Raw genomic sequence first — 18,626 nt, forward strand, 5'->3', positions numbered from 1 at the left:
ACAAAAGTCATAATTGCTGATATAAAAAGTACAATGGGAATCTTTCGAAGGCCAAAAAATGTATATTAATTAACATAAAAGGAAAAAGCAAGACTTTTGCCTTCATTACACCTTGTATTGAATCATATTTTGATATTTGATCACCCACTTTCAACATCGACATTGACATAAAAAAAATCACATGAAAGTTTACCATAGTGTTTTCCAAAAGATTATACGGGTGGTGAGCTAACGATCTCTATTTTTAACAAGAAACTAGGAAATGACGAGTCTGGTTAGTGCGGAGCAGAGCAAAGGAAGCCCTCTATTGTTTATCATGCAAAATTTACAGCACACTTCCGCAGGCTCAAAAATTAGCGTTGGCATCACCTGAAGGCTATTCAGCTGCCATCACAACAAAATAGAGATGAAGCTATAATTCAAGTCGGGAGTGAATACAAATATCGAAGTTGCCCTTAGGCAGGTCACGAGAGAACTGAACTCAGATGGTCAAAAGGGAGCGGGAGGGGCGCAGCTAAGGACATTGAGAAGGGGTGTATAAAATGGAAGGACGCCTGGACCCACACAGATAGCTAGACGCAGAAAGTCCCAAATTATGGGATGGCGACACTCGGTTATTAACAGACTTACAACAATGCACCCTCCGAGTGAAGGCGTCTGTCAATTGAGTGGACGTGACTAAATACAATACCAAAAACGCAGATGGTTACAATAAATATGTACAGTTTACGATAGGAAATTCATAGCGCTATTCATGGGTTCTGAAAGAAGTAGACATTCAGGCAATATTTGTCGAAAACTATTTTGTTAAACTGAAAAATTATTATGTTCAATGGAAAACAGAACGGAGAAAATTACAAATGGAAACTTCGTAGAGTGACTTGTTATTTAATAATATACAACACCATCGAGAAGTGTGGAAAAAAATTCTAAGAAGACTTCTACATGTAACCTTGTTTCTCGCTGAAAGAGGTTTGCCTTTCCGCAGAGACAGTGCCAAAATTGAAGACCCATCCAACGGTAACTTCCTCTGAATCCTTAAACTTCTAGCAAAATATGATCCGCTTCTTAATGACCACCTACGACAAGTCCGTCACTCCCAGGAAACTGGGAAAAGATTACAGGTGCATTACTAATTAGCAGATATTCAAAATGAAATTATGTTTATCTGTGCAATCAAAGTAATCAATTATATTATTCAAGAACGCGAAAGAGAGAATTAGTTTTCACTGATTGTCGATGCAACTTCGGATTCCGCTCACGTTGAACAAACTGAATTTTTAATTCGATATGTCAATTTCAATAATGAAGACGGAGGAACCTATAAAGTTGAAGAGCGTCAACTGGCCTTTGCTGATTGTACTTAAAAAATGGGGAAAGTACTCGCCCAGCTTATTATACTAAAACTGGAGGAATTTAAAATTCCTTTAGCAGATTGTCGAGGGCAGGGATATGACAACGGCAGCAATATGAAAGATGCCTGCAGAGGAGTTCAGGCAAGAATACTGGCTTTTAACAGTCTAGCTACCTATTCTGCCTGCGCTTGTCGCTCTCTCAACCTTAGTGGAGTACAAGCAGTTAGTTTGTTCTAGTCCACAGAGATAGGACATACTTAAGGAGAAAATAGACTGCTCTCTGCAATCAACCTCTCGAACTCGCTGGTCGGACAGTATTGATGCCACCAACTGCTTGCTGCTCATCTTCCAGTAATGTCAGAAGCACTGGATGAGATGTCATTATTGAATCTGTCAGCCGAATGTCGGGGTGATGTCAATGGACTTAAAAGTATGTACAGCCATTAAATTGTTTATTTATGGAATCTATTTGGGTAAAAGTTTTAAAAGCTATTGAAAATGAAAAATGAAGTGATTCAGGCGCGAGGGCAACGCTTGATGTCTCATGTAAGAATTTAAACAGCTTATAATGTTTAAAGCCGAGCGTGACGAAGGATGGGAAAAAATTGGCAACGAAGCTGTCACTGTGGCAAAAAACATTGGATTGCCTGAATCTCTTCAACAGGAAACCAAGAGAGGTCGCAGGCGGAAGAGAATGGCAGATGAGCTCGACCACGAAGATTCCGAAGATAACAGAGTAGAAAATGCTGCATTAGATGTGAAATTAAAACGAGAGGTGTACTACGTTATCCTAGAACATGTAATTCTGGATGTAACTGAGTGTTTTGTAGCAGCGAACGAACTTTATCAAAGTTTCTCTGTTCTTTGGGAGTTTTCCATTTTATTGGAAGAGGAAATTGAAAAACAAGCAACTGAACTGGTGAACAGATACTCCACAGACCTGCAGTATGAGCTTGTGGATGAAGTAAAGAAGTTGAAATTCATTTTTGTTGCAAATTTCGGCGAAGAAACTCTGCAATTTTTACAGTGACTCAATGCTCTTTAAAAAACAAATCTCACTTCTCTGTTTTCAAATTTGTGCATTGCCCTCCGCATCTTTTTGACAATCCACGCAACAGCGGCTAGTGCTGAGAGATCATTTTCTGCTCTAAAACCAATAAAAAGCGCTCTGCGGTCCACAATGTGACAGGATAGGCTGTCTAGTCTGAGTGTACTGTCTGTGGAAGCTACTTGCGAGAATAGCCAACATGGAAGCTATTATTGATGATTTTGCCTCAAAGAAGACTAGAAAAGCTAATATTTAAAAGCAAAGTAGGTTCACTTTTTTAAAATAATTTTTAAAATATTATTATGTCTATGTCCTAATTTAAAACTACGTTGTGTCAATTAGAAATCTTTGATCAATTAGCGTCAGAAGAAATACTCGGGGGGGGGGGGGGGCAATATTATTGAGCAACGGGGCCCAGAGAAGTTCTCGGCGGCCCTGCGTCCCGCAAATTCGTTGATCTGCTTGTCGCAAACAAATAATTTTTACTGTAAAAAGGTTCCTTTTGAGACAAACTAAAATTTGCGTAACCTTTTTCTCTATTTACTTATACTCTCTCCCATTTACGACTTTGAGAGTCTTTATATAAACATTACATATATTCTTACAAACAAGCCTTATGTGCGATCTTACCACCTATTCAGTACGCATAATCTCAATTCCAAGCACTTCCAAGCTCTTGCAATCTTGCTCTGGGGTTCCATTTCGCATTAACATTATCAATCTCCAAATTGAATTATATTCCGAAACACTAATTATAGTGCTTCTGTAGGAGTCATTTTTTGGTAATTTTCTACCCTGTGCCATCAGCTCTCTCTCTCTTTCTCTCTCTCCCTCAGTTCTCCCAATTTCTTCATCCATTCTTCCCTCTGTCCATTTCCATTCAAAATCTACTTGACTCTCCCTTTCACGCTTTCCCTTTCACTTTTAGCACCTGCGCACATCTCTACCACATGCAGCTATGTTTCCTGCTTGTACCTACACACTCCACACCAATTTTTTTCTTCGTTCATCCAATACTTGCATGCCCTTACACCCTCGCGAATTCTAAACTTGCATACCTAATTCAAATCTTATTTCATATATTTGCTCTTCCCATTTCGAACGACCCATGTTACCCTTCCGCTCTTTATCCATACATCCCGTGCACACGTTTGCGCAGTTCTGCTTCCCTCTTCTCTTCGTTGTTTCTCTCATGCAGACTTTCCACTTTCTGATGCTCTTTCCAACCACAGATTTCCACACCATAACTTAACACTGACCAACCTAGTACATCGAATATCCACACTCTCATCCTCCAGTCGTCCTTGAACCTTTTTTTAACTATACCTAATAGTGGTCCCATCACTTTTCTCGCGGATTCTAATCACTTTCTCAACTGCAGCTCACCTTCTCCTCTCGTTTAAAACCAAAATCCTAGGTAGCAAAACTCCTCAACCATCTCTACTAACACACTATTAATTTTTCATTCATAGTCCTTCACTCTTTCGTCTCTATTTCTTTCATGCTTTTCCTTTCCCCTCTTTCCCTGTTTATCACTTTCCACTCCCTCCCTTCCTTTAACGCTTTCTCTAACTCCTCCAGGTACCTTTCTTTCTCCTTCTGTCTTTTTTCCTTTATCATTCTTTGATGCTTTCTCTTTTTCATTTTGAGATCCACTTTTTCCATTTCCCCTTTCTTCCATTTTCTTATATTCTCCTTCATTCCATCTTTACTTCCCCTGCATTCATCGTTCCACCAACCTGTCCTAACCCCCTCTTCTTCTTCTCTTGATCTCACCTCCACTATACCTGCCTACATTAATTCCCCTTCTTTTACCTTCATGATAATGCCGTAACAAATGAACCCTTCTTTACCCCTTCCGCCCTCACTTGTGCTTCTATATCTATCATCAGCTTCTTAACCTCTTTCTCTCTCGTGTCACTTTTTACTTTAAGTCCCTTAATCATTACTTTCTTTTTCCTCTTTGATGTTTGCTCTCCTTTCATTCGTCTTTCAATCTGTTTGAATCTCCTATGTAGCCTTTCATTCTTTACATGCAAGCCTTCCCCACCTTCTGTCGCGAACTGGCTAACTATTCTCTCGGTTCTTCTTTGCTCAGCGTTTTCGTCTAACTTACTTAGTCTCTTTTCTATTACATTCAGCTTCCTTTTTATATTTTCATCATATTCCCTCTGCTGATTTTCTATAACCATTGGACAAAGGTTTGCAACTGTTTTCATGCTTGAAAATATTTTTAAACAACTGTGGCAAAAAATCTTCACAGACTGACTTAAGGAAGCTTCGTGGCAATATAAGCAAGCGGTTTATTGCACTGTGTGCCTTACTGATTTGAGAGCTCATGCTAGGACACTCATTATACACCCTTTGGAGGGACGGGTTAAATCCTCATTTGATCCTTGTACGAGGCGTTTGCAATTCTTTAAATAATGCAATCGACGAAACTGCGGATGAATTTCCTACTTGCGTTGATTTGACTGCATGAAATTTTTCAAGATGATATCTATTATATTTATATTACACTTCTGCAACTCATATTTTTTAAGGCTAACCAGAGATCTAGCAATTCTACAGAAACGTGACATCGATCTTAACACTTCATGTTTTTGCGACCTGGACGCTAAAATATGTCCCCGGCTGTGAAATTAACTTTTTAAACAAAACCGTTAGAATATGTTTGATCTCTTTGTTCTGAGACTGTGAAACGTTTGCAAGCAAAAAGGGGGCAGTGGGGAAGTTTTTTAATATGATTTTAAAAAAATATTCAAACCGAGAAAGTTGTTGCTTAGAAGTTAAAGCAGTTTTAAAATATTAGCTATTAAGAATGGCTCTTCATAGCGTTTTTCCGTGAACGCGCATGCCGCTTCACGAGAATGGCTCTGAGCCGACTTAGACAAGGCCGCATATGTATGCAAAAAGACTCTTTAAAATAACCATCAACGGTATCTAGAAATTTGAAACTTTACAAAAAACTTCTTTGGCTTCTCAGGAATAACTTTCTCAACTTGAGTTTTCTCAAAAGATCATATTAAAAAACTTACCCGCTGACCGGCGAGTAGAACTTATAAAACTGACTACATTTTTTGCGTAAAATGACATTTTCTTTAAAAAACTCAAAAACGAAAATTCGTACGACAATTATTTATTCACAAAAAGATGCGCTGTGAAATTCTCTATAAAACCCAACCTTCAGATTTCAGATTCTAGCTGTGGTTTGAAAAAAAGCCTGACGGTCAGTACTTATCCATGCGAATTCCGTTACAGGCCCTTTTCGTTGGCGGCCCCTTAATTTTTCTCCCTCCACATGTTTGAGCTCAAGCCAACAGAAATTCAAAGATTTTCCTTTTTTGGATTTATTTTTCGGTCCGAAGATTTGGCTTAGGTTGAAAATTAGTATAATAAGATTGTAAATGTCAACTAGTTATCAGTTATTGCAAGGGAAGAATGTTTGCAAAACAGTTTTGATTTTTGCCACAGGCGTTGAGCGAGCTTTATCTGTAATAAACGCAATCAAACCCAAAGCTAGAAATAATATGGAAGCGTGTATGTTGACATCGCTGCTGCGAATAAGATAACATTTATTCGAACACAATATGCGCTGTATCAATTTTCTGTCATCCTGAGAAATGGTGCACACATTTTATTATAAGGATTTGTACGCTGCATCAATTACCAAAGAGGAATTGGAAATAATGGAATTGCTGTAGTAAGCTTGGATTTAAAAATGTGTATTTTTTGATTGAGCGAGCTTTCTCTAAAATGAACGGATTCAAATCCAAAGATAGAAATATTATAAAATCCCATATGTTAATATCGTTGTTACGAATGAGATTACATTTATTTGAAAATTATTTTAAATAATGTTGCGAAAATTTAATTATAAGGACATTTTATTCCAGAAGTTTAATTACTTGAATTAGCGTCCAGAAAGTTGTCATACGACTAGAAAGGACATTTGTATTTTGACATAAAAGTTCTTGTATTAGAAAATATATAAAGCTGTTATTATTAAAAAATAAAAATAATTTCAGCAAAACTGTATTGGCAATTTTCTTTTATCAAAATGCCAGAACTCTATTCTCAAATATTAAGTGAAATGAAACCTATTCATACCGACGACACGTTGTAACATTGATCTTTTTATAACTTTAAGGAAGTGTTTTTCTTTCTCTTTTGCACCGAACGCGCAATTTCTTAGCGTTACAGAGAGGTGCCCTGATCCTGATTTTGACAATATGATGAAGTTTGAAAATTGTAATTGGAAATTGTAATAAAAATGGTATAAAGCAGTTGTGAGATTTTGGATAAAAGAAGTGCCCAGATTGGCTAGTTTTGGTGTTTCAGAAAACCGACAGATGCCTGCAGAGTCACCGAGAATACTAGCAACACTGCTCCTCCTTGAGCTTCCTCCCTTGCTTCTTCATATCCTCCAGCATCCCGCATGTTTCATCGCTAAATACCGTGAACATTTCTTGAATCATTTCTTGAAGCTATTTATGTTCTCCAAGTCTTCGTCCAGCCTATGATGCACTTCGTAGACTTCTCTCCAAAATACTTCAACCTCCTCTGGTTTGGGCTGGTGGTTGACAGTAATTGGAGGGTCTTGGAAGAATCGAGATGGGTCAGAGAGAAACTGTTAATTCGCTCTGACCCACCTCTCTATCTGCTCTAGACTACTCTTAGCGTCAGAAAGTATCCGTGTTCTCTCAAAAATATGCTGCCTGATGGTCAGCAGCTTTGGCTTGTTAAGTGTGTGATAACGGGTCCGGAGTAAGCGCGCAACCTTTTAAACCTTGGCCGTAAAATTCCTGCCAGATGTGATCATCTACTATCTCAATAACAAACTGAGTGCGGGCCGCGTACTGTCTTGCCCAGCCTATCTTTATGGCGAGTTGATGCATTCGTCTTTTGGTCATGTAATTAACCTTTGGTTTTGTTTTATGGTTCGCATCGGCCAAAGCTCTCGCTGCATTATACACACAACAATTGATAGGCAACAAGTCGGATTCTTCGGAAAAATGTCCACGAAGCTCGTCATCCATTTCAGCCAGATCTCTAGGCTTGAGAGAAACCTGGGTGTTGATGTTTCTCTGGGTCATTGTGAGTAGACAGATCAACGCAAGGACTACCTGCTGGAGTGCTACGAGACCAGTATGGCCTCTATACAAGAAGATTGCATAGCGCGACTGCATCTCTGTGGTACGAGCAACACCAAGAACTCTCGCACTTTTGGCATCAACTTCTACAAAACCGGGCCGAGGAACTCCGGAAAAGAGATTATGTGAGCGAAGCGCATACTCTACCACAGGTAGCACAAGGTGACGATAGGGAAGGAAAGGCTACATTGAGATTAATCGTAGGCAGGCATTCAATACAGATGATGCTTTGGGACGCGGAAAAACATCAATATCCAGGTTTCTCGCAAACATAAAGATCTGCCTGAACTGAAAGACTAGCTTCTTTAAGATTTATTCAGAGTCCGCCCTTTTGGACCAAAAGACGAATGTATTAACTCAGCACCAAGATATGCTAGGCAAAACAATACTGCTTCCCGCATTCAGTTTGTGCTTGACCACATAACATCTGGCAGAAATTTCACTGCCAAGGTTCAACAGTTCGCGCACAAACTGCGTATAACTGAAGAATTATAGGCCATTTAATTGTCCGAACACACTGCATATGAGCTTCACAGCTAACCTAAATGATAGTCTTGTTTGGACAATCAGATCTGTGTGACAAGAAATTCACAAACAATGCGGCTTAACGAAAGGCGTAGCAGGTTGTAATTCAATTCAATTCAAGTTTATTAACACCCAACAGTTTATATAACCAATTACAGAGGTTATTTATGCCATTATAATAATCGAGTTACTAAGATTAAAACAGAATTAAACTTTAAAAATATCGAATCGCATAGCTACTTGCTTGAAATTTTTATGGATTTATTCAAAATTCCTACTTTTTATTTATAATCCTATCATCCTGTCCTTTCACTTACATTTCTTATGTTATTTTGAATATTACTTTTTTCTTTGTCAAGAACCAATTTTGTTGCAATAACACTTAGTTTAGTCATTGTTGTGTTAAATATATATCAAACGTATCAAAGTAACATTTACATAGATCATTCATCTTAACGCACATATCATACACCAGAGAGTTACAGACCTTTTTTATTTTCTTGTTTATGTAAAATACATTTTGAGATCTTAGCTCAATACAAAGGCACCTGAAAAAGTATTTGAATTAAAATATATAGACAGTCTATTTTCCTATCTAGCATTTTGTGCATTGATTTAAGAAAGTAAATAGTTCTTTTGTCATCAGGAGTCATTATATTAAATCTTTTGCGAGTTGAGATTCATACCTAAGTCACATATATGATACACTATCAAAGTAACTTGCAAACGCTTCAACAATTTCTTTTTCCTTAGTTATTTTTAAACCTTCACATCCCATTATCCCAAGGATTCTGGTTACATTTTTAAGGTTAAACGTAATCTCTCAAATTCTTTTTGGATCACTTTTTAAGGTTTTTAAGCATGAGTTGTATAGTTATTCAAATCTATATTTAGATAGCTTCTTACTTTGTTTGCAAATACTACTAATGCTTTCTGTATCCATCAGATTGTTTAATTTAATATCCAATTTAGTACATTGAAGTGACTCAGGGAAGTTTTTTAGATTGAAATCTCCCGCTATTAAAAAATGCGTGCTTTTAAAATTACTTAGCCCTATCATTTTCTCAGTAAACATAATAAACTCATTCGTATCTAACCCAGGTGGAATATATACTACTATGACTATTAGCGAGAAATATTGGTTAGAAACTTTAGAAGAAACAATATTATTACTCGGACAAACACTCTTCATGCCGGTTAAAGAGATTTCCTTAGATTTGAATTGAGATTTTATTGCAATCAAAACCCCTACCCCAATTCTTCCCTGCCTGTCATCTCTTTAACAAATATATTTATTTCCCACAAATAATTCAGAAGAGAAAGTTTTGACATTTAGCTATGTTTCAGTAAGCAAAAACATATCAATGTCACTAGTTAATATCGATAGTTTCGCTGGCTCAATCTTTGCATTAAGACCTCTCACATTTTGGTAATATACACTCATCTTTTTTGATTCACAATTTTATTGTTTCCTTCCGTCACCTTTGTTCTTGTTGATTTTATGATGACCGAGGTTCCTTGCCGATACACAATACCGAGATCTTCTTCCCCATTCATTCTCCTGTTCTGCAATTCCAATGATAGATTCTTCAATTCTGTCTTTTGCAATATCGTTCTGCCCGGCGTACAAGGAATTCCTTGAAATTGTTTCTGCTTGGCCTTGTCCTTCATCATTAGTGAAAATTGTTTGTGTAACTTCCTTGCATTTACTTTCTTATCTAGAATCAACTTTATTGGTCTGGAAAGTTCCTGCTTCTGTAATTTTTTACCAATTGGGTAGAAATGTATCCCTTCTAATTGAAATTCAGGATCGACACTTCTCAGTATTTTCAAAATATCTTGTGACTCACGTATACTATCAGCAGTTTCCATTCCATCTCTAAAAATTTCTGCAACTCCAAAGATTACTAGATAATTTTTTCGGCTATTTCTATTTTCAAGATTTTATGCAATCTCTGAAATTATTGGAGCAAGCTTGATTGTTATGGTTAGCCGATTTTTCATTACCGACATTTTCAAGAGTGTCAATCCTATCCTCAAGATTATTTAACCTTAACCCCATGTCATCCACTTTATTTTCCATAACCTTGAAATCCTCTCTAATACCAGCTATGGCATTTTTAACCTCTGCCATGCCTTTATCAACTGTTTTTCCACGATAATCAATGTTCTCCTCCAGCCTATCTAGTCTTTTGTGCAATAAATCTTTTTAAGAGGAAAGGTCCACCATATTACGATCGTTATCAGTTATTGCAGAACACGTAAAATTTGCCGGTGATTTAGTTCTTGATCCGCAACATGCAATGAGAGATCCGTCCTTTCTTTTCCTCATCGTCTCACCACAAGATTTATGGTACTGTTTTCGACATCCCAAACATTTATAAGCCTCATTCGTGTCGATTTCAGGGTTTGTCTCACTGTACTGTTTCTATGAGCAAATATTCGAGTCAGACACAGACAGTTTTTTTCGCATTTGTTAGCCATTTAACTAGTTTTTAAAATAATTTTTAAATCGAACATTTCGTAATAAAAAACATACTAACGTAGATATCACCCAGTGGGCACACTTGGCTTAAAATCATCCTAAAGACTTCTTTTTGTGGACGTCTTTAGGCTTTTAGAAAAAGATGTCATGAGGTCGTAATAAAGGCGTTCTAATCTAGTCCTATAAAGTAGATCTTAAAGACGTTATCAAAACGGCTTAAGGATGTCTTTCAAAGGTCTTATATCTGGCATTTCGTCGTCTTAAGGATGTCTTTGAAGGATATCCAGGGGACAATGTCGTAAGGATGTCCCTAGGACATCTTTGAAGCGTCTTGTATAAGATTATCATTATTTGAAATCAACCCAAACTCAAAGTATTTCTATATTTTTCTCTCACAAGACTTGAATGCTTAAATGCTCTGAAATATTACAAAAAAAAATGATTGAGACTCAATGAAATGTGAACGAAACCAAAAACATCCACTAGAGTAAGCCCAAACTGTTCTAAAAGTGGAAAAACTGTTCTATTATAAATTTGTAAATAACATGGAGGTATCATAAAGGCATCATAAAGAAACCATGAAGGCATCCTATGTGATTTCCGTCCAAGGCTTAAGTTTAATGCGCATAGGAGTTCCACTAGGTCACCTGTGAAATATAAAATACCACAATCCTAAAATCGGTAAAGTGGTCTTTTTTAGGAAAATGATGAGTCCCTTACTAGGATTAGCTGAAAAACTATAATATACAGGATACATTACGATTTAAATTAGGAGATTGTGCTAAATCAAAAGAATCAAATTGCATTAACCAAGTACTTTTGAGGACTGTCCTACCGATAGAAATCTCAGAGTATATGCTAAAGATTCTCAAGGCTCTGAGAAATTCTCCGCAGGCACTCAGATATATTGAAAGGTCCAGGTAGCTCTTCCAAATGTTTTAAAGGCTTTAAAACGTCCTTCCCGAAATTGAAATAAAAATACGATCATAAATAACAAGCAGAGAGGCTGAAATTGAAATAAGAATTCGATCATAAATAACAAGCAGAGAGGCTATATCAGTACAGTAGCCGACACTCAATAGTCCTTTGTTAAGCATTTGGATTAAAGTTTAGAGAAAGCTTTTTTTTAATTTCATGATTAACAAGTTAAAACATAATAATTCGGAATCTACGAGTTTCGATGATTTCAGATATCTAACTTTTTTTCTAACTGTTTAAAATTAGAATTAATACAACGTTTCTCGTAAATGGAATGAGATACGCCAAAAAAATATTTGAATTTAACTAGGAAATTGTATATTAGTATATAAGTTATAATTATGATTATGTATAATGAGAAAATTCATCAATTAAAAACAAAGTGTTAATAATTTAAAGAAAAATTTTAAAAAGGAGAACGACGGCCAACTACTGTAAGTAACTCTACCCGTCTAGTACTTGACGAATACAAAAGAAACATTATATTATCGTCGCATCACTCTTAAAAGAACCACTACAAGGACCTTGAAAAGGACCAAAATCTCTCAGACTATCTCAAAGAATAAATTATTCAAATCGAACCTTGAAATAGTGTCAAACCGGCCAGGCTTTTCCACTGAGAATACTCAGATTTCTATCGACAGGGTGTCAAATGTCCACGTTTAAGACCCCCTGAATCTGAAAAACAAGTTTTTACAAATGTGTCTGCCCGTCCGTGGATGGTTTTTTATTCGTTAGCACGATAACTTTCGAAAGAATTGAATAATTGGATTTCCTTTGGGAAATTAGTTTAGTCCGATTTAGTTTAGTCCGATTTTACACCAAACCAATACAATAATCGTGTCGCCCCCATTTAAAGTTCGTTTAGGTACACCGTGATCCTTTATAACATTCTGAGGACGTCCGTAGGTTGTCCTCAGGGCGTCCTTGATAACATCCTAAGGACAGACTACCAAAGGACATCCTGAGGACAACCTACGGACGTCCTCAGAATGTTATAAAGGATCATGGTGTGCCAAAACGAACTTTAAATGGGGGTGACAAGATTATTGTATTGGTTTTGTGCAACCAAGCACATTTTCGTAGCAAGAAAAAGATCTTCCTACGACTTGCTTCTTTTGATAGCTAAGCACATTCTCGAAAATTTCGAAACCATGTTTTTTCCAGAATTGGAAATTCTATTAACAGTTGTCCATAGTACAGTGAAACACGAACAATTTATTCATATGGCTTTTTTTAATAAAATCAAAATTTTCAGCATTATAGCATTTGCAAAATTCTAAAAAAAAGAAAATCAACATTTTTAGCCATACAACGCATGATAAGAAAAAAAAGTCAGGAGTAAATAAATGTTTCTTTCGGGGAGCCTTGCAATTTTATCATAACAACTTTTTTAGTATAACAACTTTAAAAAATTCTATGTTTGGTTTTCCGTAGTACTCAGAAACACGAACAATTTATGTCAACGACTTTTTTCGATAAAAGCAAAATTATTAAAGTTATGGCATTTTCAAAACCCCAAAAAACAAACGATAATTAATATTTTAAGCCAAGCAAGGCACGATATGAAAATAGTACGTGGGAAAAAATGTTGCTTTTTTAAAGCCCTACAATATTATTCTGTTTCGACATTGAATTTCATACTAGACGCCAATGTCCAAGAATGTCCCAGGACATTTAAAGACGTTCCAAGGACGTCTTTAGGATGTCCCGGTGCCCACTTGGTATAACCTGTATGATCACGAACCTGTCTTTATAAACCAAGTTGGGGTGTGTTTACATATTCATTACCTATTCAACCCCAATGACTTTTAAACTGACTTTTAATGCCAATCTGATGTTATTACCAACTATAGTACACTTTTAAGTTATAAACCCATACACAGTTATTCAGATCATATTCACATTTCCGTGCCACAATTTTTTATAATAACTTATCACACATTATTTGCTACAATACTAGGCATCTGCCCTCACCGTTTGACTATGCCACACACAAGACACAACCAGAAACAAAAAATCTCCTAAGGAGCACACCACGATACGATTTACTTCCTCGTAGCCATTTTTTTGAGTAATGCAAAAATTTATTACAAGAATCTCAATTTTAACAATAACTGAATTTGATATTTACCTTAAATTAAGCAGACCAATTAATTTCAGCTATAAATTAGTCTTGAATATCATGTCCTCATTTAAAATATGTAGTAATACAAGAAAAAACTGATAGGCATGTTAACTTTCGAATGATTTTCAATCGTTCAATCTTTGGACATGTGTGTCGTTTGTTAAAACTTTTCATTAGTTAAACCAATGTTTTGCAAGCAATACATGGTCAAGAAAGTAAATACAAGTTCAAGTTTTTACAGGAAATAAACTGCGTTACATTATTTTTATCATTTTAATCGTATTTTATAAGCAATTTATGTTCTTAAATATAAAAATATTAAGTCATGTGCTTAAGGGATGTCAACAATTTTTGCATCTTAAATGAACCTGAAAACATTATTTTATGCGAATAAAAGCGGTTGACTTACAGCCAAGCGATTAACTTGAAGGCACGCGACAATCATCGGTTGACTTTCGACCGGTGAATGATTTTTTTGGTTACATTCAAGAGTCAATCGACTTGTTTTGACTGAAATTTAGATTCTTGTATTACTGTGATGTTAGCAAAGCACTCTTAAGGCTGCATTTTGTCTCTGGACATACGTCGTTCCCACATGAGTGGAATACCCGGATAGTATGTTTCCTGGGTACTCATAATGTGCATGACAGGCTCTGAATCTATCGTTAGGAACTTCTTGATGTAAAATGCGGCTACGGTGAACTATGGCGTAATACACTTCCTCACTTCTGATGTTAAGATCCAGGCCAAGGGTCTCTGCCCCTTGCTACGTATCTTTGTAAAGGAATGCTCAGTTGCCAATTATGTCGTGATTCCTGACCATTTTCAGAAGATAATCTATTCCGTTTGCGACGATGTGAGCTGTATCCATAATAATTCAGTAATAATGACAATAGAGATTTAGAAGTGCGCGCCCGCCTTCACTCAGATAAATTTCCTCTACTGTAAAATCAATGTCTCTTGACACAAGTGGATTTTCCTCTTAAATTGAAAGATAAGCGGATTTTAATTTGTCTCAAAAGGACACGAGACACCTGGACTCGATGCTCACTACAGAGCTCCTCAGGGAGGCTACCTGGAGGGCGCTCGATAGAGTGCCCCCAGATCAATGGCCAAAATTCAAGACGCATTTCTGCAGGGAAGTCGTCTTTGTATTTGTGGCAGCTGACCCAGTGGCTAAAACTTGGCTACACAAGTCTTTTGCCGAGACAAGGCCTTGAGAATGCACATCTCTTAAGGTGGATAGGTTGAGTTGCTTCAGAAGATGGTTAAGGCTACGGCGTGGTTCCCAGGTAAACTGATGGACCCGCATGTCGTTCTCCGCCGGCTGGTGGGATTCAAGCAGTCACTTAGGACAGCGTCCTGGCGGATCGTCAGGCACGATAGGCCTCAGGAAGAGGACACAGCTGGAAAATTTAAACATATCCTAGTTGTATAAATTCCTAAGTCGCAAACGAGGATCTAACTATTACACAGATTAACTTGCATGATAGCAAAGACGCCTCTGCAGTTTTGCAGAGGGGCATGGCTGTGAGGCACACAGGTATCTCACTAATCCATGAACCCTGGTAAGTTCGAGATACCATTAGGAGTTTGATCAGCTACTTTCCATATGACGGTGACACTAAATCCACCAGTGGAGATGCGTACACTGGTGGAATACTGCAAGGTAAGGGGTCTTCCTCTTTTGCTGGGGTGCGATGCTAACTCCCACCACACTTTGTGGGGTAGCACGGACATCAACTCAAGAGGTAATAACCTATTGGAATACCTAATGACCACTGATTTCGATATTCTTAACACGGGGAACACCCCGACGTTTCTTAATTCGCTCAAGGAGGAAGTCATTGACATCACTCTCTGTACAGGTAGTTTTACAGATGACATCAAGAAGTGGAGAGTCTCAGATGAACTTATTCTCTCAGATCACTCACTGATAGAGTTCCTGTTGGAATCCGCTGTACCCATCGGCCCTCAATGGGTCAAAAATCCAAGAAGAACGAACTGGGGTCAGTTGTCCACAGAATTAAGAAGTGCACTCTCAGGGGTGCCCAGGTCAATTAGAAACGTGGATACCCTGAAGATGGAGGCCAAGATTTCCATGGGAGCCATCAAATCCACTTATAAAAGTAATTGTCGGCCTTCAAAAGCCCGAAAGGTTGGAGAAACACACTGGTTGAATGCGAAACTCGCATAGCTTCGCAGGCAAACCAGAGACAGGTTCAGACGTGCCAGTTCTGAAAAAACGAAGGAAGTATGGACTTCATTTACATCGATGAGGGATGAGTATAGGAGTGCAATATGTAAGGCAAAGCATGTAAGCTGGACGAACATTTGCACTGATATCGAGAAAGGAGCAGGGGCGGCCAGGCTGGACAAGCTGCTTTCTCGAAACCCGGATGCTATTCTCGGGACTCTAAAATTGCCCAGCGGGGGATACTCAGAGTCTGACGTGGATACCTTGGCTCACCTGATCAAGGCACATTTTTCGGGCTTCACAAAGTTGGGAGAAGGGGGCACGGTACCTCCGAGGCAATTAAAGTCGCCTGTGGCCCAACTGGGCCTGAAACGGCCGCTAGCTAACAAGATTGTCATCCCAGTCAGGGTCAGGTGGGCCCTAAAGTCCGTTTGTGAGACTTGCTAGGGCTAGTCTGACGTTGAGTTATGTTCCGGCGTCATGGAGTGATGCGAAAGTAGTCTTCATTCCGAAGGCAGGCAGGATCGGTTATACTTCACCCAAGGATTTCCGACCCAATAGCATCACATCTTTCCTACTAAAAACAGTGGAAAATCTCGTAGACAGCATTATCCGCGATAAGGCCTTGTCAAGTAGTCCTCTTCACGAGCAACAACACGCCAATAGGGCTGGTCACTCGACTGAGATGGCCCTAAGCACTGCAATTAACCTAATTGAAGGACAGCTGAAGCAGAAAGGTCTCGCGTTTAGAGCCTTCATGGACATTGAAGGAGCCTTTAACTACACCTCTGAAAAGTTGATCAGGACGGCCATGATCGCACATGGTGTGCCTAGTGCAGTCGTGGAATGGGCCTGCCACATGTTGGCCAATAGGAATGTAATCTCGACTAAGCGTGACACTACTTTATGTGGAACCGTTGACTCGGGATGTCCGCAGGGAGGTGCCTTGCTGTAGTGCCTGGTATTGGATGAAATGCTTTATCTACTCACGAGTCAGGGCCTCCACGTTATAGGCTATGCGGATGATATACTGGTTATTGTCCGTGGTCAGCATCTGGATCGCTCTTTGGTGTAATGCAGCAAGCATTAGAATAGTAGATTCATGCTGTAAGAGGACTGGACTATCAGTCAATTCGACTAAGACGGAGGCAGTTGTGTTCACCAGAAGGTACAAGTGGGGAACCACGAGTACATTGAAATTGGCTGGACAAGAACTGGAAATCAAAGGGCAAGCCAAATATCTAGAAGTTATTCTGGATAAGGAGATGTCATAGAACGAGCACCTGGAAAACAAGTGCAAGAAGCTAGTAGCGACTCTTTGGTTCTGTAGAAGAGTCACAGGAAAAAGCTGGCGCTTGAAACCGGAGACACTTATGTGGATCTGCACAGCGATCCTGCGGCCCAGACTAACCTATGCGGCAGTCGTCTGGTGGATCAGGGTCGAACTTTTTACTGTGAAGTCTCAACTGAAAAGAATCAGGGGACTGATTCTGAGAGGTATCCACGAAAGAGGAATGGGCTAACTGTGAGGCACACCTGCCCATTGATGGAGAAACTGGTTTACAGATGGCTCCAAGAACAAGGAGAATGCTGGAGCACGTGTATATCGTAGAAGGAACGGAATGGGCTTCACAATTGCGATGGGATCCTACGCAACAGTTCTACAATCTGACATTATGGCCTTGCTCAAGTGCGCCTATAAGGCAATGGAGTATGGCGGAAAAAGAAACATTCACATCTGCTCAGTTAGCAGGGCTGCTATCATGGCTCTGAATGGAACAACGACCACGTCACTGCTAGTATGGGAGTGCTTTGAGGCACTGAATAAGCCAGCGACAGAAAACCGAGTCACTCTGCTCTGGATCCCTGGACACAGTGGCATCAGGAGTAATGAGATATCGGACAGGCTAGCACATCTAGCAGCAAAGGGAAATTTTACTGGACCTGAGCCAGTTGTAGGCATTTCCAGTAGGTTGGTCACTGAAGATATTAACGGTTGGCTGACCGAAGAACTTCAGAATGAGTGAAATGCGGTCTCTGGCTGCAGACAGACTAAGACACTCTTGGGCTCAAAGCTAAACATAGAAACCTCTGCTATCACAGACATAAGATAGGGCTTGAAGAAAGTCCCCTCTGTCGTCTGTGCGGAAAGGATAATGAGACTTCTACTCATATTATCTGTCACTGCCCTGCACTTGCGGGGAAACGTGAAACACTCACAGGCAGCTGCTGCATCAGTGAGTCTGAAATATCAGCCAACAGCGTGGCTGTGGTCCTTTCTTTATGGAGAGGGCTTTGGGGCCATGCTTAAGGCTAATAAGGGAACGCAACGGGATCATCCAAGCGTAAGGGGCTGTGACGGTCTCAGCCTTGAATATTGTTAATAATAATAATAATAAAATAGAAATGTCTCACTCTCTTGTGTGAGTACTCCTAGAAACATTTGAATGTCGCCTGACATGCGTCCGGGAGTTTTCCTTCAATGAAACGGTCTACTTGTATTACTGTGAATCTAATTTTCATAGACAACTTTTTGTTTATATAAAAAATATATTTTTTACGTTTTATGCGGACGAAATCATTTTTGTGTTTATGTAAATTACTTTCTTTATAAAAATTTAATTTTTTTATCTTTCTCGAAAATGGTGCGAGATATCACAGTGAAAAAAAACTTTTTGGTAGCCATTTTAACGGTGCAAACCATTTTGTTAACATTTTTTTTTATCTGTTCTTTTCAAGAAAAATGCTAACATTCGA

This window comes from Belonocnema kinseyi, chromosome 4 (assembly GCF_010883055.1).
Source record: "Belonocnema kinseyi isolate 2016_QV_RU_SX_M_011 chromosome 4, B_treatae_v1, whole genome shotgun sequence".
Lineage (NCBI taxonomy): Eukaryota > Metazoa > Arthropoda > Insecta > Hymenoptera > Cynipidae > Belonocnema > Belonocnema kinseyi.